This window comes from Callithrix jacchus, chromosome 14, assembly GCF_049354715.1.
Source record: "Callithrix jacchus isolate 240 chromosome 14, calJac240_pri, whole genome shotgun sequence".
NCBI classification, from domain to species: domain Eukaryota; kingdom Metazoa; phylum Chordata; class Mammalia; order Primates; family Cebidae; genus Callithrix; species Callithrix jacchus.
Genome location: NC_133515.1, coordinates 14,801,786 through 14,826,739, shown reverse-complemented (window position 1 = coordinate 14,826,739; position 24,954 = coordinate 14,801,786). Strand labels below are relative to the sequence as shown.

Genomic DNA, 24,954 nt, shown 5'->3' with positions numbered 1-24,954 from the left:
CCATTTTTAATTCTTCTTTCCCCTCTGCCCTTCCCAGCCTCAGTCTCTGGTAACTGTCATCTACTCTCTACCTCCATGAGGTCACCTTTATAGCTCCCACATATGAATGAGAACATGTGATATTTGTCTTTCTTCCTTTTAAATTTTTTTGAGATGGAGTCTTGCTCTGCCTCCCAAGCTGGAGTGTGGTGATGCTATCTAGGCTTAGTGCAACCTTTGGAAATATTCTTATAGTACAAACTATTGCCACCTTCCGCCACAGCTGACACCTGTAGGATAATTATTCCAGCTTCAGAGGAAAGCAAAATGATGACCAGAGACACACAGATATTGTTCTCATTGTGGCTTTCAGTCATGTAACAACAGGGATATTGAGGGGAAACAGGAAGTACATTCCAAAGGCAAATTGGTGGCAATGCTTGCTCATGAGGCCCCCACGGCTGCACTGGCCTTTTCTCCGGTCAGATTTTGAGGGGTTGCCACCTCAGAGTTGGTCACGAGAGCCAGGGATTTCTGGAGGTGCATCCTTTCTGGCATGAAGACCCTGATGGGTCTGACAGGCTTTCCCACAGCAGAAATGTTACTGAGAGGTCCCACTCATGGGGTCAGTTAAGGAAGTTCCTCGAGGTAGAACCAGTGTTTGCTCCTCTGTATGGGCAAACACTAAGTCTAAGTTTAGCTGGGGTCACTGCTCAGATGGACACTGTGTCCTTCCTTAGCACGTGGGCTGTTGGGGCTAGGGGTGAACTTGTTGGTCACCTAAGATGAGATATGGAGTACTTTGGCCTTTGAATGACTGATTTCTACAACTTAACAGATTTCTCATATATGGGGGAAAATTGCAACTTAGACCAAGGACTTGCAAACTTTATTATTAGTACCTCTGCAGGTTTTTAATCCCTTTGGGGACAGGGATTACGCCCTTTGATCTGTGACTTTCATGCAGCAACTACTAGTGACCAACACTTGTAGGAGTCTTCACCTTAATAGGCACTTTTCCACCCTCTTTAACGTCACCGCAAACCTAGGAGGGATATATGGTTCTTACTATGCTTGCCCTCTAACTAAAAGATTGATTCTGAGCATATGACTTGCTCAAGATCCCATGCTGGCAGGTGTCTGGGCTGGCCTTTGGCCTTCGTGCACTCAATCTACCCTTTAACCCACATGGAAATCCAGGTGGTCTTGGGGAGGATTTGCGGGATGAGATAACCTGGGAAATTTTCTCCTGGTGTTCATCTTAGGCTGAATCTAGGGAAGTGGTGCAGCTCTCCAGGGAAGGATGGGCCTGTCCACCTAGGCAACCTCTACAAATGTCCTCAGAACCCTCTGCCAGGAACTCTTTTTTTTTGCTATTGAACTTAAATCCGTCTCACACAATGTTAAGCCGTAAGTTTCTCACTGCCTACTAGATAAGGATGAAGTTGGTTACAATGCTTTATGTGTAAATCTACAGTTCTTTGAGAAGTCACACACACACACACACACACACACACACACACACCCAATTCTACATGCCTTCCTTGTAATATAGTAAAAAACTCTGAGTTCTGACTTTAGGATTATGTTGCTTTGTTTGGAAAACATTCCCAAAGTCAAATCTAAGTTAGCTTTCAATTTCTCAAAATTAATATTTTTCTAGCTGATACCTTTTCTATACATATATTTTATAGCAGAAGTAGTTAAATTACAGAGTTTTAAAAGCCCTGACCTATATACTCTTAAAATTACGAACTAGATAAACTTCCTAAAGAAATATACACCACATGTAATAATTTCTTGGAAAAAAAAGTGTCTATGAGCTTAAAAGTTAGGTGATATTGTCTCCGTGAATTGTAAGGCATTAAGAACCAGGATTTTGAATCTCGAACAATGTGTGCCTCATAGCAATTTGTTCTACACAAGAGGAAAAGCTGTAGCGCTTGGCTCTGTTCTACTTTTATTTCCATAGTGGATTACTTCTGTGTGCTTTAATGAGATCCTATTCAGAAAGTAGCCAGAGCTGTGCAAGTCAACAGTTGATTTCCAGTTGGCCCAAATCGGAAGTAATGGGCGTGGGAGAAGCAGGGTGAAGAGAGGGAGGCGGGATGGGAGCAGAACCCCCTAGAACCACACAGAGCTTCCCCTGCGTCCTTTCAGCTGCCCTTGCTCCTGCCCTCGGCTCTGGCCTGCCGGGTCATGACTTCCTGCAAAATAAGACTTCTAGGGGCGGGACTCGCTTCTGATTTTTTTCTGCTAGAGAAGGTAAGAAAGCTAAGCAAGGGACATCGCTGAACCTGGAGACCATCATTCTCAGCAAACTGACACAAGAACAGAAAATGAAACACCGCATGTTCTCACTCATAGGTGGGTGTTGAACAATGAGAACACATGGACACAGGGAGGGGAGCACTACACACTGGGGTCTGTTGGGGGGAATAAGGGAGGGACAGCAGGGGGTGGGGAGTTGGGGAGAGATAGCAAGGGGAGAAATGCCAGATATAGGTGAAGGGGAGGAAGGCAGCAAATCACACTGCCACGTGTGTACCTATGCAACTATCTTGCATGTTCTTCACATGTACCCCAAAACCTAAAATGCAATAATAAAAAAAGAAAGTTAAGCAAAGGAGAGGAGAAAGGGAGATGAGAGGAATGGAGAGGAAGGAAAGGGGCAGGAGGTGGGGAGCAGCTGTCAGGAGGGAGAAGAAGCAGAAAACACCGGTTCCACCTCCAGGCTGTTGAAACCTCCTCCATAGATTTGGCCCCTGAAGGAGCTGGCAGTGTGGCCCCCACCCCTCTTAAGCCCCTTGCCCCCTGCCAAGGCACTGAGGTGGTGATGGGGAGCACAAATAGCCCCACTCCTCAGAGTTCTTTACACTATCCACTCCCTCCCTCCATGCACATCCTCAGGGCACCTAGTGAGAACCTCCTGAGCCTGCTCTCCAGCAGGGCAGTACCCTCTTGCCTCCTCGTCCAACCTCCACAGGCCTCAGCAAGTCCCTTCTCCCACAGCAGACACCCTGGCCTACTCCTCCTCATCAGCTGCATCTCCTGCCACCTCTGCCTGGAACCCCGTGCTTTTGCTGACCAGCCGTGTTGTCAGTTTCCCCACACAAACCAAGGAGTGCACAGGTTGCTTCCTAAGTCTGGGGTGACAAACACACCGATCACTACACCAGCTCACTCTAGTGCCAGGCGTGGGCTCAACCCTTGACACGCATGACCCTACCAGGTGGGCACCAAAGTTATCTCTGTTTTCCAGAGCTTACACTGAAGCTTGGAGAGACTAGCCAATTTAAGGGGAGGTTGGCTGGCCTGTGCAGGAAGGTGTAATAAACAAGGAAAGGAACACACAGAAAGAATGAATATACATCTAGCACCTACTAAGTACCAGGCTATGCTAGGCATGAGCATTCCTTCCGGATCTAAGATGCTGTGATTTGAATGCCAAGCTGTCATATTTTTCTGAAACAGAGATTTTTTAAAAAAAAAAACTGTTTAGTGAGAAGAGAGACATTTCATCTTCTGCAGACTTTATTTTTTTTGCTATTTACGCCATGGCATTTTCTGGTTTGATAAGGTAAAGGGAGTCTCTCTCACCTGCCCCTTCTCCTATTGTCAATCTTCTTTTTTGTTCCTTTGCTTGCAGCGAGTCACACAGAAACACTTGCAGGAAGAACTCCAGAGAATTTGGGAAGAAAGAGGAGAGAGGGCAGACAAAAGGTGCATTTTTTTTTAAGAGACAAGAAAACATAGGAAAATTAAAGATGTTCTCAAGTGTGTGGGCTGCTGCCTGACACAGGTACTTCTTTAGATGGCTTTGCTTCCCCTCCCTCATGCCTAGCCAGTTCTTCATCATTTTTTAACATCTCTTTGGGGACAGGGACATGAAAGTGAACTGCAGGTCAAAGGCAGGAATTATGGGTTCTGGGGCTCTTTGTCGGATGGCCTCACTGCTCTTTTGTGCCCACGCCTTCCCGGGAGCTGGCACGGTGGTTCAGCTCTCCAGCCACATCAGCCTCTCCTGGATGACAGCATCACACCTTTCTTCATCCCATTTACATTTCAAACTGCCACCCGCCTGCTCTTGATTAATTATTTAGTAACCCTGGCCACTTGTGAGCCTTTCAGAGCTCATATTTCACGTCAAAAGTCCAATCCCCTTTTATCCAAATCTTTTCCTGCATCAATGTGTAGTTTTCTACATGAAATGCTATGGTATTCCTTTTGCAGCCTCAACACCCAAGGTACTGGCCTCTCTTCTTTGTGACGTTTAGCCACCAGGCGTTCACGAGACCGGAGTCTACCTGCCTGGCTCCTTCCCTATCTACTGACTTTGGTCAATCCATCATTATTATTATTATTTTAAGACAGCATCTCACTCTGTTGCCCAGGTTAGTGTGCAGTGACATGATCATCGCTCACTATAACCTTGAACTCCGAGGTTCACAGGACCCTCCTATCTCAGCCTCCTGAGTAGTTGGGACTACAGGTACATGCTATTGCACCCGGCTTAACTCTATTTTAAAATGAGCAAATAAAGCAATCTGGAAGGTACAGCCACAGGCTCTCTTCTGTCTTTCCCTATTGATGGAATCTGTGTGAAGGAGTGGGAGAGATATGGGCTTTAGAATTCAAGAGCATTTCAGTGTCTCCCTGGCCCTGGCACTTCTTTGCTGTGTGAGATACTGGGTAAATTGTGTACTATGAGCCTTACTTTCTTTATGTCTACAATGGGTATGGAAATATAGAGGTGCTAAGAGGGATTGATGAAGTACTAGCAAGAACAATACACACTGAGTTCTGACCATGAGAATTTAGTGCAAGTCAGATAGCCTGCACAGTATCAGTCATCAAGAACAGTTAGGATGGCCGGGCATGGTGGCTCATGCCTGCTCTCCCAGCACTTTGGGAGGCTGAGGTGGGTGGATCATTTGAGGCCAGGATTTAAGAGACCAGCCTGGCCAAAATGGCGAAACCCCATAAAAAGTACAAAAATTAGTTGGGCATGGTGGTAGGCACCTGTATTCCCACCAACTCAGGAAGCTGAGGCAGGAGAATAGCTTGAACTCAGGAAGCAGAGGTTGCAGTGAGCTGAGATTGTGCCACTGCACTTCAGCCTGGGCGATAGAGTGAGGGTCTGTCTCAAAAAAAAAAAAAAGAAAAAAAAGAACAAGTGGTTTATACCATGACACCTTTGCCCTATGTAAGATTCTTACCAATTCTGATGTGACGAGGTATGAAAAGTCAATGGTAAATGATAATTTTCCAGTTTGTATCTTTTGAACCGTGGAATTCTATTTCTTACACTAATTAGTTGTGTGACTTTAGAAAATGTATTTCATTTTTCTGGGCCTCAGTTTCATCATCTGCAAAATGGTCCCCACTAAACCTACCTCTGAAAAGTGTGAAAAAAATCGAAGAGCTAAGGTAGTTTAACACCCAGCACATAATAAGTATTCAACAAACGGTCTTGCTCTTTTGACATCATGGTTATTTAATGTCTGTTCATAGATAAGCTTTTATCAATTCTCAATGAAAGCAACAAAGGAAGGTTCATATTTTTCCATTTTGTTACCAAAAAGACTATTAGATTTTAAAGAAAACAGAGCACATCTTTCACCACATGAGAATAAGGAATCTACTCTTTTTTGGCAAGCAAAAAAAAAAAAAAAACACAACTGACATTAATTCTCTGTGCATATTGCATCTTGCCTCCCTGTTTTACGGTTTTCAGAAACCAAGCGTCCATCTGTCTCTAGAGACCTATTCTAGGTTCTAGAAAAGAAAACACCCTCTAGATCTGGTAGCGCTTTTGATTTGGCTGACTTAAAGCCCCTAACGTGATTCCTTCTGCTGGTGTGTGCGTGAGGCCAGGATGCTGATTTATGGCTGCTTCTGCTCCGCAGGTTAACCCTGTCACAGGTCACTCTGCTCTGTTAATTGCATCCTAACCTTCTTCGGCTCTTCGGCAGTGAAATCGCAGCAGAGGAGACGGTGCAGCTTGGTGCGCATTGCTCATTTGTGCCCACATAGAAAGAAGTGCCAGGATGCTCAGGACACCGGCTCCCTGGCTTCCGCAGTGCTTGTACAGTCCTGAATCAGCATGAGAGCTGTGGATCTGCGTCCCCTGGCTGCATGGCTGACTTGCGTCTCCATGGAGGGACCTGTGCTGGAGAACTCTCACATGTTAACTTGTTTCTTCAGTCTAGGCCTTTCTTGGCCCCCTTGGTTACTCATTCTGGATGATACACCTCTTATTTCAGTTCAAATGTCTCACGGAAGAGGCATTGAAGAAAGAGTGGATGCTCGTGTTTGTTGGCAGTAGGTAGCATTTACCACTCCGGCTGTAGTAAAAGAAAAAAGGGAGAAATTACATAGATTCTCCATCTTTAAGGAAAAAGCAATTAAATCACCAAAGTCAGATTCTCGAGTAATTGCTGGGCCCTCGGAGGGGCAGGCGAGGTGAAGTGTGAAGCCCCAGGTCTCTGTCTTTGGGGCTGGCATTGCCTGCTGGGGACTTCAAGCAAAGGCTGTGCCAGGGAAGGCAGCGTGCAGGGAGAAACCCAGAGTCTCTTGCCAGCCTCCCCTCCCAGCTGCTGTTGATGCACTTGTCCCAGCTTCCTGGCTGTCCTGAGGCCAGGCAAGAGGGAGCAGGGCTCCAGCTACAGAAGTTATAGGAGGCGACTCTCAGAGCCTTGATTTCCTCCATTGGAAATACTGAAAACATATCCTCCAGGTCTACTTTCCAAAAGCTGTTATGAAGATTACCTAGACTCATACCTGTGAAGGCTGGTGAAAGAATAAAGCAACCTAAACACACAAGGTGTTAAAAATACCCCTTCCAACTAAATAACAGATCAGTTCAAATCCCAGGCCTGCCCGACAGAGGCAGTCACAGTTGAGGGGTGGGGGCCCCCGGCCCTTACCAGGTGACCTCCCATCAGTCAGGAAGATGATGACATGCGGCAGGGCTGAGCACCACCTGGCTGGGATCACTTCTCATGCCTTCCTTTCTCATTCTCCAGCCTGGGTCAGTAGCACAATCCAGAGAGCCAGTAGGGGGTCTCTCCTGGTCCACGGAGGCAGAGGAGCTGTCTGAACGTGCAGAGCCGCCCCTGCCAACCTGGCCCAGTATCAAGAGCTGCCCCTCACCCGGTGATCTCTGCAAATCACTGCTCACCCAGAAGGAAAACCAATTTACATTGGGTGAGTAACAGAGAATGCCAACTTTGTGTTAGGAGATGATTCTTTTGGATGAAGGGAGGCCAGAATCCTTTTCAAATAATATTTTCTTTGTATGTGTTCCCTCTGCGGAATAAGGTGTTCCTTAGGCCAGCTCTAGGCAAAATTGAGAAGCTCTGTTTCTGCTCCCTCCATCCTCGCTTTTTGAAAAATAGATCTCTGAAAACTGTTACAGGATCCAGGCAAGATGGACAATAGTAGAACTGACATTCAATCTTCATTTTGAAGAGCAGTTAAATGGGAGTGAGATTATAACACTGTTAAAATAAGATTAATGTTATAATAAATGCTAGCATCCCAGAACAATTGAATAGAAATATAATGAACAGCCAAGGCTGGTAAGTGGAAATGTCATCAACGGCCACATAGGTAAAGTAAGTTACTACCTTTGAGGTTTGAGTTGGACTGTGCATAAAATGAGAGATCCAGAATAACTTGGCTTTGGCAAGATAGAGGTTTATTTCTTTCTTACATAAAAATCTGGACACCCTCCTCCCCTCTTTCTCTGTCTCCTCTGGAGTGAGGGCGACTTTGCTTATCTGACACACTGGACACTGGGGTGTCTGGCCTCCATTGCTCATTGCTTCTTCTTTCTTCTGGTTCCACACGTGCTTCCATTCCCCAGGATACATCTAGGTCCAAGATGACTGCTGTAGCGCTGCCCATCACACCTGCATTCCCGCTAGCAAGAAAGAGGAATGAGGGAGACGTGGCAAAGGGCAGACACCTGCTGTCTCTTAAAGAAGGTTCCCAGAAGCTACAGCACACACTTTCACTTACGTCCCATGGGCTGGGCCTCGGTCGAGGGCCATACGTAGCTGTCTCTACACTGTCAGCCAGTGACTGCAAAAAGCAAGTACTATAGCAGAAATAGGGAACACACTGGCCACCACTGATGATCTCTGCTGTCTGTGTATTTTCCAGATTTCTGTGAAGTGCCTCTGCCTTCCCCTGCCTTTTTACATCTCCCAGTTCACTTGGCTGATGCCTGCATTTCTCAATCATTGTTAAGTCTCTCCCTAAGACAAAGTGGACTTTCTCATGTTGAGAGACTGTCTTGCTCCAGGTCACTTGGAGGGTTCCCGGTGCTGATTTGTTCATTTCCTAATATTTCCCCAGCCCAGCTGGGCTGGTTTCTGGGTGATTCACCTCCAAGATAGCTTTTCTTTTTTTCCTATTGTCCACACTCTCAGAGGGCATTCAACTAGTCAAGCAGACAACATTCTCCAAGGCTCACTGTATGCTGGCTCTGACTCTTAGTTTTATATTCTTTTTCTCACTTAGTCTCCAAAACAGCCCTAAGAGATGATTGCTCTTCCTAGAAATTAGGATCAAAGTTGAGGTCCACACCAGTGTGACCACGTGCCCTATCCCTGCTGCCAGTCATTATGCCGCACTGTCTCTCCTGTATCCTGTATGATCACTGTCGCCACCTCCACCTGATAGGTTAGGGAAGAAGGTGAGTAAGTATCCATGATAGGCCAGATGCAGTGCTGAGTCCTGGGGAGAAGGCACATTTCTCTAGGTCCTAGTTGTCAAGGTGTGTGTGTACAGCAGAGGGGAGGGGAGCTGGAGGAAGCGAAATGCATTTCCCATATGATATAAGACCAACTGGGATGTCCCCTAAGATGTGAAAGTAGGTTACTTTCACTGCAAGTGTTCAGGAGATGTAAGGTTGGGACATCTGAAGGGCAGCATGAAACGAGTCAACTACTCTGCCCCAGCTACTCCTCCTTTCTTGTGGCTTGGCTGGAGAACTTCACCAGTCCATACCCAGTCAAATTAAGTTCTTTACTGTGTGAGCCAGGGGTCAGCTGGGCCTCTGCCCTAGAGGATCTGGTCACATTTGACTGGAATTCTCATTCCATGGCCTTGGCAGAACTCAGAGTCCTTCCTGCAGTTTCTTTTCCTTAATGCTTTCTTCCTTCAGCCTCCCTTCACCTCAGTGCCTGAATGTCACCTTCCTGGTCCACGCCATTATTTTCATGGAAGGTCATTCTCAAGCCTGCTCTCAGTTTAGCAGCTTTCTCGGAGAATCATTCTCCAAGATAGGACCCCCTCCTAGGAATCCCCCTAGTCTTTGATTAGAAAAGGCCCACCCTTTTTGCCATTTTTCTCCCTCCTCTGGGATAACTTCAGCTTTATGTCTAACACATGATTCCTCAACATTTGTGATTTTTATACCCAACCAATTTATGAAAGTATTTTCTTCCCCAAAATCTGATTTCTCATGCCGTAAGAGATCCTGGAGAATTAAGTCTTTTTCTCTTGTTACTCTTGATGTTTTGGTGACTGTATTGGTGCAGCAGAAGTTAATCTAAATCTCCAGGTCAAAAACCAGTGCCATGATCTGTTGAAAGCGGTGATGAGAAATCCTGGTCCCTCATGTGGGCCTGGGAGGCAGGGCCTTGGGATTATGGTGAAATCACTGGGAGGTCCTAAAGCAATGGGACTGGCTTCTTGTCAGATGTGGCAGTTGCTAAAAATTGTGAAGATGGTTGTAAATATAAACACCTGCTCCACAGAATATGATGGAAGCCGTAGAGACACCTAGTGCTTACCACATCCGGGTATTCATTCCTGAGCACATGGGGAGACTCAAGTTGCCCTGAAAGTAGTTCAAGATCATCTAACGAGCATTGCCCAGTGGACTTTGAGTAAAGAGGCATATCATTTGTGTTCTGAGGCACTTAAGAGTCTCCCATGCTCTCTCTCCTCCTGGGAGCCTGATGTGGAAGTGATAGCAGTGCAGAATGGAAAGACCTTCGATCTCTAAGACACCAGATGGAAGAGAGCCCTGCTGACCTGCACCAGACTTTGCATGAGCAAGATACAAGCTTCTATAAGGCTGAACCCCTGCTACTTTGGCCTTTGTTTGTTACTATAGCCTAGCACAGTGTGTCCCAGCAAACACAGATCATATGGAAATTTATATGGTTTTATTCAGCTCTGCCACTGGAGTATTCCTGGATATTTTGTAGCTTCCAAAGTTTTGCTGGTCAGAGGATGTTTTGGAAGAAGAAAGATGATTTTTTTCTTTTGCGTTCCTCACTAATTTCTGTTGTTTTTTTCCTTAAGTGGTCATCATTTCAAAGAGAGTAGGTAATAAGGTGACAGGTACTGAAATAGAAAGACCCACAGACTAAATTGGAGAGAAGCGTTTGGTAGGAAGGTTTGCAAAAAACCCCTCAAGCCTCTGCTTGCCTAATTGATATGCTGTTCTGGAACAATTCAGCCTGACACAGGTGCTCCCGCAGGTTAGTTAAAAGGAGAGTGCAGTGCAGAATCCATATGCTACCATTCCGCCTTTCAAAGCAGTGGAGAATCTGAGGCTCTGTCTCCATTAGTAATCACCAGACATAACAATTAAACACATATCACACCAGGCTCAAAAATCCATGGAAGATACTCGGTGTCCGTTCTGTTCTACTGTGAATCTCTTCTTAATCTTGGCAAAATGGGATGAGGGGTTGGAGAAAGAGGAGAAGGGAAGGGAAGGAAATCCCCAATAAGATTCAGATAGCAGAGAATTAACATCATATTCTACTCTTGGAAGCTTAAAGAGTACCGACAGAGTGCCTAATAAAGCATAAAGTGAATATTTATTGATCTAATGGTGGCCATGAGTTAAGAGAGTGAACATATCAGTTATCATTGGAGATTCTGGCCATGAAAAGAGATGGTTAGTATCATCTAATGCAGCTCACCACCTGGCACACACATGGCGAGATCTGGGGCAGCTAAGCCTGCATATGTTGTGTGTAGTTTAATCCGCTATTCCATATTCTCTGATCCAGTTCCTGCGGGCATGGACATTCTAGTCACAGAACAGCAGCCCTGCATCTCCGAGGCTCCTGAAGACCCCTAACTACCCATGAAAATGCAAGTGAAAAGTCCTGCTCTGGTGCATTACTGGCGCTGCTTCTGGAAAACCCCTTTATTAGAACGCAGCACGAAACCAGTGTTGGGATATAAGGGGATGTCCTTTGTTAAAAGAAAACCTCTTTCTAATACTCCTAACCAAAGAGCCAGAGGTCCTGTCTAACTAAATGCCACCTTTCTCTGATTCTTGGGGCTTCATCTTCAAAGACTGAGAGGATCCTCCTTCATCGGACACCTCTCAGAAAGGGAAAGGTTGGTCATGACTTGTTCCCCCAACAAGGAGCTTCAGGCATTGCCAACTGTGTTCAGTAACCCATCTCTGACAGGTGAATAAGTGAGAGCTCCCGGAACTAGTATGCCAATTCTCCATGTTGCTGGTTTGCCAACGTTTACCTCTCTTATTGGTAAAGGAGAGAATAAGCAAAGAAATCTTTCCTTTTCTTTCCAGGATGCTCTTCAGGAAGATTCCTGCTAGCTTATCTCAGAAGAACAGCAGCCTGTGCGTGAGCCTGTTCCCTTGAGAATTTCCTCTTCCTTCGGCAGTGTCTTGAAATGGCCACATTTTCCATTTCTGTGACTTCCTGTCAGCTTTTCAAATGCTCAACTACAAACTAAAGTTATTCTGGCATTGACAATGTGATCTCAGGATTTCCACAACTCTAGCTTTCCTCAACATGAATATTGGGATGAGTTTGGCAGCAGACTGTGTGATAAGGAGCACTGGCATGGGAGTCAGAAAGTGTTGTGAACCCTATAGGGCAAGCGACATCACCTCTCTCAACCTCACTGTCATTAACTGTAAGTGAGAGAGTGAATGAAGGATGCTTCCAACTGTCAAATCCTGTAAGTCAAGAGAACCTGTGCTCCAGAGGAGAACATGTATATTGGCAAAAAGGTATTTATACATCCTTCACCTTACCTTTGTAGCTGAGTCTCAAAGAATTTTAAATTCACCTAGCAATTGCACTATCTTGATTTCATACAGAAAACAAATTTTCAAAAAGTTAACCACAAGGCTTGCACACTGGCTGGCTTCCAGCCTTCGCCTCACAGAGTAGATTAACTAATCCAGACAATTACTGTCAAGCAAATGAACAGGTTGAGAATTCTTAGAGGATTTTTTTTTGGTACAGCTTATATAGTTAATTTGAGAGAGCTCAAATGGAATTGTTTTCATGAATAATTTGAGTAACTATTCTATTTATCTAGTGCTGGTTGGGTAAAAATTTACAAAAAGTATGAAAGTTGGGTCAACTGACCAATTTGAAGGGTAACATGATTCTAGCTTTCTTTTTTCCCTAGGACCATAGCAATTATAAGAATTGCATCATGAGTTTGAGCAAATAAGTGACCCAATCCCAAACCGAAAGTGATTGAAAAGCAAATCATCACAACACTCCTACCTCAAACAGAGGGTTATTGGGAAGTGGTGTGTGTACATACCACATCTTATAAAATGAAATAGGCAGGATATAAACTTTCTGAAAACAAAATCTCTCAGTTAGGACCTTCTCCATGTGTGTGTCATTACCTTGATAAAATTGAGACTTGACCAGTGGCTCAATAAATTTGGAGAAAATAGAAACAATTAGGTTCTCACTTCAGATTCATAATTTTTAAATTTTCTTTTATATTTTCAGATTTATGGTCTTAGTGCAGGCTAGGTATTGCATTTTGACAATGAAATCTGAAAGAGCTACAATTCTAGATTTTGTAAATTCTTCCTGACAATAGCAATGGCTTAGTTTAAACTAAGATTACTGTCTCATTGGTCAAACTGTTTGGACAGAAAGTACATTTTATTGAGAGGTCAGTTCCAAAAGTCATGTTTTGAAGATCTTTTTCAAATGTTCAAATTATGGATGGCTTAGTTTATACCCTTTACCCTAAAATGAAAATTCTGGCATTCTCATTAGCCTTCTCACAAAGCAACTCTTTAAAGCTTCCCCAACACATGTGAAAACCAAATTTTATGAGGATTCAAGACCAGCCAGGAAACTTTAGCAAAGACTAGATTTCAGAACAGCAGATCTTTAGTTGTGCAAAGGACATTGCTAAACTTCTGGGTTGGAAGGTATCCTGATATACCTAATTCTATTTATGAAACTGCATATGTGCTTTGAAACTCCGTTTAGATCCAGCTCTTTCAGCTAGAGATGGAAACCATATGTGTGTCTAAGGCCCTTATGTTTTGCCTTGGAGAGTCTTAGATTTTGTTTTGATTTCCAACTTGGCATCGTTTTCAGATTTGGAGGCATCCTGGGTATGTCCTTGACCCTCTGTGTCACGCAGAAACATTTTCGTTAGTAGTTATTACTCTTCTTAGATGAGTCCCATGGCCATATGCTCAGAAAGGTGTTGTGCCTTTCATTCTCAAAAAGTTGTTCTAAGTAAAACAGAGATCCGAAGAAAATATGTGGAACATTCAGACTTACAGTCTTGTACTTAGGTAAAATAGTTTTATGTTTATCGTTTATTTGAATTAATCAGGTCTTCTTTTCCCCTTTATTCCTTATTTCTCTTATGGAAACTGGACTAAAGCTTCTGCTACACCATGAACCCCAGAACTGTGAACACGTCCCAGTGGGCAGACAGCTGGCTGCCTACCAAATCTATCTTCCCAATCTTTCAACATAATGGTCTAGCCCAGTATGTGACCTCTCAGTTGGACACTATATTTCAAGAGTCCCTTGCTGGTGAGTGTCTGAGTTCCTTCCAATGGAATGTGAGCAGAAGTGATGGGAGACGTTTCTAGGCCCAGCATCTGATGCAGCCTTCCCCATGGTTGGTGCTGAACTGCAGAGCAGTTGAGGACCGACTGGCTTTGAGCATGCAGGTGCAGGACTACTGTATGAGAGATGAAAAAACTTCTTTGTCCTTGAAATGAACTTTTCCTCTAAAATCGTGTGTAAACCTTGGGGATCATGCATAAGAATTAAAGAGAAGGAAGAAAAGAAATCCCTTTTTGTTTCCTTGCATGGAACAGAGACATGGAGGAGTTTGATGTCTTAGTAAGTAGCAGTAAGTAGTTGGGTTTGGCTGAAGTGTGCGCGCACGTGTGTGTGTGTGTGTGTGTGTGTGTGTGTGTGTGTGTGTTGGGGGCTGGGACCCAGGATGAGGGATTGTGGAGTATAGGAGGCCTCTTGTTTTTGTTTTGAGATGGAGTCTCACTCTGTCACCCAGGCTGGAGTGCAGTGGCACTATCTTGACTCACTGCAACCTCTGCCTCCCGGGTTCAAGTGATTCTGCTGCCTCAGCCTCCTGAGTAGCTGGGATTACAGGTGTGCACCACCGTGCCTAGCTAATTTTTATATTTTTAATAGAAACGGGGTTCCACCATGTTGGCCAGGCTGGTCTTGAACTCCTGACCTCATGATCCACCCGCCTCAGCCTCTCAAAGCCCTGGGCTTAAAGGTGTGAGCCACCATACCCGGCCTCTTTTTTCAATTTTAATGTTTTTTTTGAGACAGGGTCTCACTCTGTCACCCTGGTTGGAGTGCAGTTTTGTTTTTTTTTTATCATAGCTCACTGCAGCCTCAACCTCCCTGGCTCAAGCAATCCTCCTACCTCAACCTCCTGAGTAGCTGGGACCACAAGTGTGTACACCATGCCTAGCTAATTTTTTTTTTTTTTAATTTTTGGTAGAGACAGAATCTCTCTGTTGCCCAGGCTGGTCTTGAACTCCTGGGCTCAAGCAATCATCCTGCCTCGGCCTCTCAAAATGCTGGGATTACAAGTGTGAGTCATTTCACCCAGCTGACAGACCTCTTAGTGAGCACAACAAGGGCAAGCGCGGGGGTCAGATTCCCAAGGTGGATCCACATTTGAGGGATGGTCATGGTCAGAGAAGGTGTAAGGCAGCGAAAGTGTCCAGGAAAATAATTAAGAAGTAGCAGACGCTAGAGAAAGTGGTACCATGAAGCCAAGGAAGAAGTTTCCACTTTTACCATTATGTAATGCCCTTAAAAAACAAAAAAAAAAAAGAAGTTTCCAAGTGACACAGATATTTGCTACTCCATTTTCTTTTTGAAATGAGAATAATGCTTATTTTTCTTCGGTAAGAGTTTTTTCTTCTGAAATAAAAAGTTTTCAAAGGGAAGTCAATGAAAACAATTAACTAATGTATTCTTTGGTCCTTGGGCATGGTTTAGATCAATAAATATCCATTTCATGTGCCCAGTACTACCTGTGACAGTCTAGCTGCTCAAAATACTTGCTCGGCCTCTTTGAATAGTACTTTTTTTCTGAGATGCTTTAAAGTTCTAACTTTTTAGCAATAATTTAAGTGGCTTTATTATCGTTGAGGAGAAGATGGTAAAGTATCAGAGAAATAAGAGAAACTGGATCTATAGAGTCAGAGAAAAGAGAAGCAAAGGAAAAATTATTTGGATGATTTAACATGAGTTCCAATTTTTTAAAATTAGATGAAAAATTTTAGACTGGGGCCATTGAGAAAATTGTTTCAAGACTTCAGAATTTGTGGGTTAGGATGTGCAGGAATGAGGTCTGTGTTTCTCCAGCTTGTCCTGTCTTATTTGACTAACTAAGCATCATGGTGAAAGGTACAGATTTGAAAATCAGGTGGCCTGGAGTCACAGCCCTGCTAAGTCACTCATTAGCTGTGTGACTTCAGTCAACCTAGTCAGCTTCTCTGTGATGCAATCTCTTCATCTGCAAAATAGGGATAACAACAGAATCCACCCAGGTGCTCCCCAAGGTGGAGTGTGGACAAATGGATCTATCTGTCTGAGTTGCTTATCTTTTCTTTTTTTTTTTTTTTGAGCTGGAGTCTCATTCTGCAGCCCAGGCCGGAGTGCAATGGTGCAATCTCAGCTCATTGCAACCTCTGCCTCCTGGATCCCAGTTCAACCAATTCTCCTACCTCAGCCTCCCAAGTAGTTGGCATTACACACACAAGCCACCATGCCCAGCTGATTTTTGTATTTTTTTAGTAGAGATGGGGTTTCACCATGTTGGCCAGTCTGGTCTTGAACTGCTGACCTTATGATCCACCCGCGTCAGCCTCCCAAAGTGCTGGGATTACAGGTATGAGCCACTGCACCTGGCTGAGCTGCTTATCTTAGAATGGGATCCCAGATAGCATGAGAGAATCAGGAGAGGTGCGACAGGGACACAGGGAGGGCCAACCAAAGGATGTGTGTTACGATGGCCACTGCTGTGGGTGACATATTGCTCCAATGTTGAGGACTTGATCTATCTTGTGAAGATACTGCATATGGCACCAGGCTATTCGCTTTAATCAATCTTTCACAACATCCTCACTGTGTCCCTGTCACATCTTCTGCCATGTCTGCATGTCTCTTTCTTTCTTTCTTCTTTCTTTTTCTTTCTTTCCTTCTTTCCTTCCCTTTCTTTCTCTTTCGTTCTCTCTTCTTTCTTTCTCTCCTTCCCTCCTTCTTTCCTTCCTTCCTTCCTTCCTTCCTTTCTTTCTTTCTCTTTCTCTGTCACTCAGGCTGGAGTGCAGTGGCACAATCTTAGCTTACTGCAGTCTTGAACTGCTGGGCCCAAGCCATCCTCCCAGCACAGCCTCGCAAGTAGCTGCAACAGTATTTGGGACTACAAGCTTGCACCACCCCTGCCTCACTCATTTATTTTATTTTGTTTTTTGTAGAGATGCGAGCTCCTTATGTTGCCCAGGTTGGTCTCAAATTCCTGGCCTCAAGTTACCCTCCCTTCTCAGCCTACCAAAGTGCTGGGATTACAGATGTGAATGAGCCACCGCACTGGGTCATTTCCCCCCCTTTTTTGCTGTATATCACTACCTACTTTGTCCTATCTTCAAGGAACCATCAAAAGCAGGTGTGGGAACTCATAAGTGATTGGCTATGTCAACAATTCCTCCCCAACCAGCCCTACAACCTGATTGCCCTGTGCCTTTGCGTTCTGGTTTCTGCTGGTACATATCCACCAAGTCCTGCCATCCTTTCAGTGCATGAGTCATTTCCATTCACATCAAGGACTTTATTTTTTCACACAGGCTCTGCTGAGGCAAAGGGGATGGGACAGAAACAGATCGTGAGGAGGACAGGCATTGTTGTCTGAGAAGCATGTTCTAGGTGAGATGTCCGCAGGTTTCCAGGTGGGGAAGGCTTCTCTCTTCCATCAGAGAGCAGGGCATTGCTTGTGCCAGCACAGAGAGTTTAGTGGATCTGACATTCAAGATTCTCAGACTCAACTCATTCACCAACCTCCCTGGCCTCTGCAAGGTCTCAGGGACCTATGCTTTCCTATGAGTGCCCTAATTTTCACATAGCAGGCCCGTCCTGCCTGTGGATGAAGTCTTCTATGCACTTCTGCCTCTCTTCATAAGACCTTGACCGTGATTTTGAGTCCACATTGAGGTGAGAGCTGACTCATCTGAGCCTGTTGTTTTCTTTTTTATTAACTTCCTCTTATTCAAATGTATTTTATCTTTCAAATTGATAGAATTTTCAGGATAATTTTACATTTACAGGAAAACGGAAAGTACAGGGAGTTCCCATGTACCCCTCCCTTCACCCCCATGCACAGTTCTTTTATTATTAATGTCTTGCATTGGGGGTTACATTCGTTACAACTGAATGAGCCAATATTGATATATTGTTAGGAACTGAAGTCCATACTTTACATCAGGGTTCAAGGTTGCTGTTGCTCATTTTATGGGTGTGATACATGCAGAATGAATGACATGTGTCATTTCCTTTTTAATGATTGTCACCAACCTGATGCTTCACCATCACCTGTCCCCCATCCTAATCAATCACAGACAAGAGTCGTGGGGACTGCCTGTACAAACCCACTCACCACAGCAGTGGCATCTTTATGGCCATCTGATTGATTGGTCAGTGACCCACCTCTAGTATTTTATTCCAAGCATACTCTTTCCAGGGATATCCTTTTACCAATCACCTTAGTCTCGCAGGGCTGCCATTCAAAATATCATAGACTGGGTGGCTTAAGCAACAGGCATGTACCTCTGATCATTCTGGAGGCTGGAGATCCAAGACTAAGGAGCTGCCAGGGTTGATGGGTTTCTTAGTTTCCTGTGACAGCTGCTTTCTCACTGTGTCCTCATATGAACTCTTCTTTGTGTGCCTGTATGTGGGAGAGGGGAGAGAGAGAGAGAGAGAGAGAGAGAGAGAGAGAGAAGTTCACCTTCTGAGGTCTCTTTTTATAAGAACACCAATCCTATCAGATTGGGGGTCCCACCCCTATGCCCTCATTTCACCTTAATTACCCCGTAAAGGCCCCACCTGAAATTTTGGGGTGACATAAACATTCATTCCAAAATGTCAACTATCCTGGCTTAGATCCCCTGAAAGCAGAGGAGTCAAAGGTTAACATGTGAATAGTTTGTGGGAATGAGATCTTAGGGCACAGAAGGGAAGAGCTGGGAGGGGGAAGCCTGGAGGGTGGGAAGGACTAACTGAGGTGACCACGGTGCATGGCTGGGCTGCTTGCTGCCAGGACCTTAAGACATGTGCCTCAGAACTGTGCATCTATCGTCTTGGATGGGCAATACCCTTGCACTTCCCAGTTGCACATGTGGGAGTGCTGAGTAGGATGCTATGGGTTCACCTGTGACACCAGGGAATCCCCCGGGGCAGGAGGTAAGAAGTGCAAGGAGCAGTCATGAAGCAGAGCCTGTCGTGAAGGGCTGCACCCGTGCAGAAATGCTTGCAGCCTATACAGAGCTGATCACGCAGCAGTGGTTGGAACAAGACAGGAGGTTGTGAGGATTGGAGGTAGGAATGCACAGAGGGCTGGTGTGCAACTCATTTTGTGCTTTACACTAAATGAATGTGTGCAAAACACTCAGAACACTGCTGGTATGTGTGACGGCTAAAAATCTGTCAACTGTGACAGTGATGATGATGACGATGATATTATTATATGGAGCAAAAAGAATCAAGCAGCCATCAACATACTTATCTACAAGATTGAGTATGCATGTTGCTCTCTTAGGAAGCTGCCGTGTATTATAGATGGGCCCCTGATGTCCCCTCATATCAGCCAGTTTTTGGCAGCCTCTAGTTTGAACCTGGCCCCTGTACAGTTCAGACTTTTAAAACCCGTGGTTTTGCCTGAGTCAGGTGAACAGCACTGTGCTGTTTGTCTATTGCTCCTTCTACAGTCTCCAGCTTTGCCAGCTACTTCTTGGGTTCACCCTGGAAGGTGACATCCCCTAGACAGCCCTGACATTTGGCGTGGAGAAGTTGCTAGTGGTCTAGAAGAGTTAGAAAGCTCCATGGTCTAGAGTAGCTAGCATTTTGTGTTAACGAGTATGGTTGGGTTGAAATGGAAAGGGTCAAACCAATCCTCTTCCCTCACCTTGTATCTAGATCACATTCTTGTGGAATTGAACTTGTGAGGAGGAACTAGCAGGGCTATGGTCTGCCTCCAGGGATGTGGGTTACCTATGTGAGAGGTGGTCCCTGCCCTGTGCTCTAGAGGGTGCCATTTGTGCTGGACTCCAGGTGAATGGGGATCCTGCAGGCATGTGTGGTGGTCCTGGTCTGGTGTCTGGGGCTCTGCCCCTTGGCCAGGTTACAGCACTCGCAGCCTTGCTTTCAGAACTTGGCAGCACTGCCTCTTATCTGCTGACATTCTTTCCAAGCTATTCACCCTGATAGCCAAACACCTTCTTCTTGACACAGTTTATTACCAGCGTTTATAAAACCAGACCTGGGGAAAGAATTAGGACTGGGGAAATGTGAGTGTTCTTAACACAGCCAATCTTTAGCCTGTCCTATTATAAAATTAGAACAGCAAGATATCCTCAGGAGAAGCTTCCATCTACTCCCCAGTGTGTTTCTTTTGAGCGTGTGAATTCTGGTATATTCCTCCACAGCACATTCTCTTCAACCAAGTAAACACCAAGCGTGCAAAGCCATGTTGTCACCAATAAGAAGTGAAGTTTTCATTGAGTCTATTGATCTTGGCTTAACAACATGTGAAAGACAACTTATTACGCCTGTAATCCCAGCACTTTGGGAGGACGAGGCGGGCGGATCATGAGGTCAAGAGAGCGAGACCATCCTGGCCATGGTGAAATCCCATCTCTACTAAAAATACAAAAATTAGCCAGGCATGGTGGCACACGCCTGTGGTCCCAGCTACTTGGGAGGCTGAGGCGGAAGAATCACTTGAACCCAGGAGACAGAAGTTGCAGTGAGCAGAGATGGTGCCACTGCACTGCAGCCTGGCAACAGAGCAAGACTCCGTCTCAAAAAAAAAAGACAATTTATTCATTGAATATTTTAAATAATGTTTTCTAATATTCCAAATATTTTAAACATTTAAAACTATTCCTGTTATTAACCTATGCTAGTTGATAGCTTTTTTGTTAACTTTGCTGAGAAATAAAAGCACATGCTTAACCACTAAATAAATCAGGATTACATTGAATATGAATTACAGAGATTTAAGGACTGCATACAAATTACAAAGACTTCACATGTATGTGTTCACAATGTGTTCTTAAATGTAAGACAGTTTGATTCTTGATCATATCCATTCTCCATCACCTGCACAGAAGTCCTCTTTGCAATAAGTGAGTATTTAAACAGTTGCCAGAATAATAGGTATCTTCTGCCTATTTCACCAAAATACAGTTTTGTCTGTTAAAACAAAGAAATACATTTGTCAGCCATAATGAGTTTTAAAGACATTCTATGCATTTGGGTGTGCCTTGAATTAAGAAAACCAGACATTTAAATAGTTGACCTTACAGAGCACATAAATTAGAGGGTAATTACTTAAATGTTCTTCAGTTTGTGAAAGGATTTACAACAGGGTTCCTCTAAATAGCTAACTCTCTAGTGAATTTAAATTACTAGTGTGTGTGTCTTAAAATTAATTCATTTTTTTAAAACATGCCTTTTGCATAACACAAGGTGTATTAGAATTAAGAAACGCTGGTGGGTTTTCCCCTTTGTTAAGCAAGTCTTTAGGTTACGTTCGAACTCATATTTACTAACCTTTTTTTGGGGAGGAAGAATTAGTCAGTAAAAAACGCTGAGCTCATGTTTGCATTGTCTCCTTTTCCTGTCTGGAATAAGAGGCTGGGTCACTAGGGATGTCCTGGTGGTGTGAGCTTCCTTGGGTCTCCACCGAGGAGTGGGGCCGAGGGGAAGTCAAATGTACTATGGAGCCAGTGGCTGCCCTGGGCTGAGCCTTTCTGTGTTGGAGTGGGAGTAGTGAAGGGGGGGATGGGAATGATTCCAGTGGTGAAGACTATCAAAGAACATGGAATGGGAGAAACCACTGACCTCATTGGAATCCAGCTCTGTGACCCTGGGTAAGGATTTAAACCCATTCTAGCCTTAATTGTACCATCAGGCATGGAAATTCAGCCAATGACAAGGAACTGCATTCTCAATGTCTCCACCTATCATTCACCCCGGTTCCCTCTAAAAGACTAATCTCATGAATGTCATTCCAAAGAAGGTTGACCTTTTGAAGTCACAGAAAAGTATCATGGTTGCTATCTCGTGGGTGGCTTTTCTTTCTGCCTCTGCCACAGTTTGTTGCTCTAGAGGCTGTGTGCCCTGATTTTGCTCTTAGTGTAGTCAACTGGACCAGTTCTGCTATTTTGAACAAAAAGCATGTCTCAGGATTGGGTCCCAATATCTTTATTTCCAAACCTTATTCTGCTACTAATTACCAATCCAAAGTGAAGTGTTCATTGTTCATTTATTCCACAAATATTTACACGTCTTCTACTTTATGTCAGTTACTGGTATGGTCACTGGGGATATCAATGAGACAGATAAAATGTCGGTTCTAGTTGGGGAGATAAGCAATGGTAAATAAAACAGATACATAACTATTCTTGGTGAAACTTTAAAAGTAAGGAAAATGTATTGTTTTTTATATAAGAGTTTTAATGTAAAAAAATTGTCCTATGCCAACATTATATCTTTCTTAGTATTTTAGAATCAAAATTTTATTTATATTTATTTATAATTGTTATATCAGATGATGATTAAAAAATTAGCACAGTTAAAAGTTGGTATGGTAGCTGGACTCCAAGATTATCTTCAGTGATCTCTACATGGTGATATTTGCATGACAGTATAGGATTGGTACCAGGGCTGGTCTGTGTGAACAACAGAATATAGCAGAAGTGATTATAGTCAATGCTGAGACTGATTTCTGAAAGGCACTATTTTCTATTGCGGTCACTCTCTCTTGGATCACTAGATCTGGAAGAAATAAGCTGCCATTTTGTGTGCAGTCCTACAGTGAAGAACAGCTAGGGAAGAAACATGGGCCACTGCCAACAGCTGTGTGGGTGAGCATGGGAAAAAACCTCTCCAGCTCCAGTCAAACCTTCAGATGATACAGCCTGAGCTGACATCTCAGCTGCAACTTGATGAGGCACCCTGAGTCGGATCCACCCAGCTGGGCTACTCCTGAATTCCTGACCTATGCAATAATAGATGTTTATGCTTTAGGCCACTAAGGTTTGGGGCAGTTTGTTATTATGCAGCAATAGATTGCTGAGAGTTGGCAACCCGACTGCTGTATTACCTGCAAATAATGAAAACCCAGAAGTATAGCAACCACCATCCTATATGAAAATAAATTCTCTTGACAGAGCAATCTGGGCAAAATGATACTTGTTTGTACTACCAGTTATTCTGTGTGTTCTGTTTCTTGCACTTGTCAATGTTACCACTGTTTGGACATATTACACACACTTATGCATCACCTGTAACTTCAGTGTGGTTGCTTCCCTGGGCTGATGTATCCTCCTGTCTCCAGTTCCTTTATCCAGATTCTTTTCCTTCGTTTAAGTCACATTGTAATGCATCTAATAGCAGTTACTGGGTGGCCAACTAATATGTTTTTTAAAAGGTAATTTTCCTAGAGAATCTGAGATGTAGAAGGAAGACTATTTTATGCCTTTTTTTTTTATTAATACTACCCTCTTTCACTCTTAGAAGTGTCCAGCTTTGGAAAAGTCTACGACCATCCTAGCTAAAAGTAAAAATCCCATCAATTTATTATAGGTTGTCTCATTTTGCAGATTTTTAGGGCAGGGACTAGAGTCCATTTTTGAAAGTGAGTGATAAGATAACTAAACTTGTCTACATCTCCTCTATGTAGTGATATATCCTTTCTGATGCCTGTGTGGAGAGAGATAAGGCTCCCTTGGCCCATGGAGTTCCTAAGCAAACATCAGCATTAGAGCTCAGAGTGGTAGCTGGTTGCCTATCACTGCCACAACAGTATTAACCACAGCCATGATCATTAATGAGCTCCTTTGCTCCCTGAAGTGCTGAGGGAGATGCAATGAGAGTGGTTCTTCTCTTGCAGCTTAGAGGCTGAAGCAGGTGTCTTTGAAGACACCTCCAGCTTCCACAGTAAGCTCTGAGAGACAGGCTCAACTGTAGAAACCATTATCAGCAGGTGTGTCCTGTGAGGTCTGCCCTTGGACAACCTGGCTGTGGGCAGACTCTCAACAGGTGGTCAGACCTGGACTTTTTTGTGAAATTAGGATGGTTCTGATTTCAGCCACTACAGCCAAGGAAGATTCCCCTCAAACTTAGGTTTTATGGCATGGAAAATTAGGCGGCTACTGGAGAGGCAGTGAACACAGGGAAAAATAGCCCAGGATTTGAAGTGGGACCCATCTGGATTTCAGTTCTTCTGACAATAACCGTTACTGGTTGTAGACCTTGGCCAAACTGCTTCACGTCTCTGAGCCTCAGTTTCTTTCTTTTGTACTAATGCCAACTTCCAAGTGTTGTTATGAGGATTAATTAGAAGAAGTGTAAAGCACAGAACACAGTATGATTACAGCATACTGGTTATTTCTAAATAATGAATTTGGATGAGGGAAGTCATGAAGAGTCTCTTCAATGTGCTTCTCTTCTCTCTGCATCACTTTTAGTTCAGAGTCTTCGAGGTTGCTGCCTCCCTCTGCCTGGGACATCTTACCTCTCTTTGCCTGTCTATATCTTGTCTATCCCTCAAGCCGATTTCTCTATTCCCTATTCATTTTTCAATCTCTCCATCTCTATCCCTGTGACTCATCTAGATTGAGCCCTCATAGCCTGGAATTTAAAAATTGTATGCAATGTTAGAATCTGTGTCTCAGTCCTCTTCACGCTGCTAGAATGTCTTCAAGCATAAGGGTTGTGTCTTGGATGGGGCAGGGTTCAGGCTATGTGAAAAATAAATACTAATTGGTTGTCTTTTTTTTAAAAAAAATGGAGCTGTGAATGTAGAAAAAATGCTTATATTCTGGAAGCACCCCAATTCTTATGAGGAGAATGTGGATGTTTGTACCAGCTTCTTCCCTGATAGCATCCTGTATTAGTCTGTTCTCATGCTGCTAATAAAGACATACTGGAGACTGCATAATTTATAAAGGAAAAACAGGCTTATTGGACTAACAATTCCACATGACTGGGAGGCCTCACAATCATGGTGGAAGGTGAAGGAGGAGCAAAGACATGTCTTACATGGCAGCAGGCAAGAGAGTATGTACAGGGGAACTGCCCTTTATAAAACCATCAGGTCTCAGAAGACTTACTGTCATGAGAAAAGCATGGGAAAACCCCACCCCCCCATGATTCAATTACCTCCCACCAGGTCCCTCCCATGACACCTAGGGATTATAGGTGCTACAATCCAAGGTGAGATTCATGTGAGGACACAGTCAAACCATATTACATTCCAACTGTTTAGTGTTGATTTAAAAAAATTCAAATACAGTGTGATGACACAGTTCTCTTCTTCACCTCATGAAATTTTGGTTGTAAATCGGTGATTAAGAAAATCTGACCCAGGAAGTTTTTAATACCAAAAAATGGTTAGAGAAATCCTTGTTTATGG

The 24,954-nt window shown here is 44.0% G+C and overlaps 1 long non-coding RNA gene and 1 other non-coding gene across 25 annotated transcripts in view; one reads left to right on the top strand and one right to left on the bottom strand.

Moving 5' to 3' along the window:
- The window catches only part of LOC103787793 (uncharacterized), a 118,815-nt gene extending 96,102 nt beyond the window's left edge, over positions 1 to 22,713 (top strand). For 22 of the 24 annotated variants that reach the window (XR_013526364.1, XR_013526366.1, XR_013526359.1 and 19 more), the window contains 3 exons: positions 5,889 to 7,188; positions 11,555 to 12,001; positions 13,648 to 14,064. This is a non-coding gene — a long non-coding RNA (uncharacterized LOC103787793). Of the gene's footprint in view, positions 1 to 5,888; positions 7,189 to 11,554; positions 12,002 to 13,647; positions 14,065 to 19,957 lie in introns of those variants that run through there. The other 2 variants (XR_013526367.1, XR_013526353.1) reach the window with 2 other exon arrangements.
- LOC118147596 (small nucleolar RNA SNORA72) lies at positions 19,763 to 19,889 on the bottom strand. The gene has a single exon (XR_004734039.1). It is a non-coding gene; the product is annotated as a small nucleolar RNA SNORA72 (small nucleolar RNA).
- Positions 22,714 to 24,954: the final 2,241 nt, after the last annotated feature.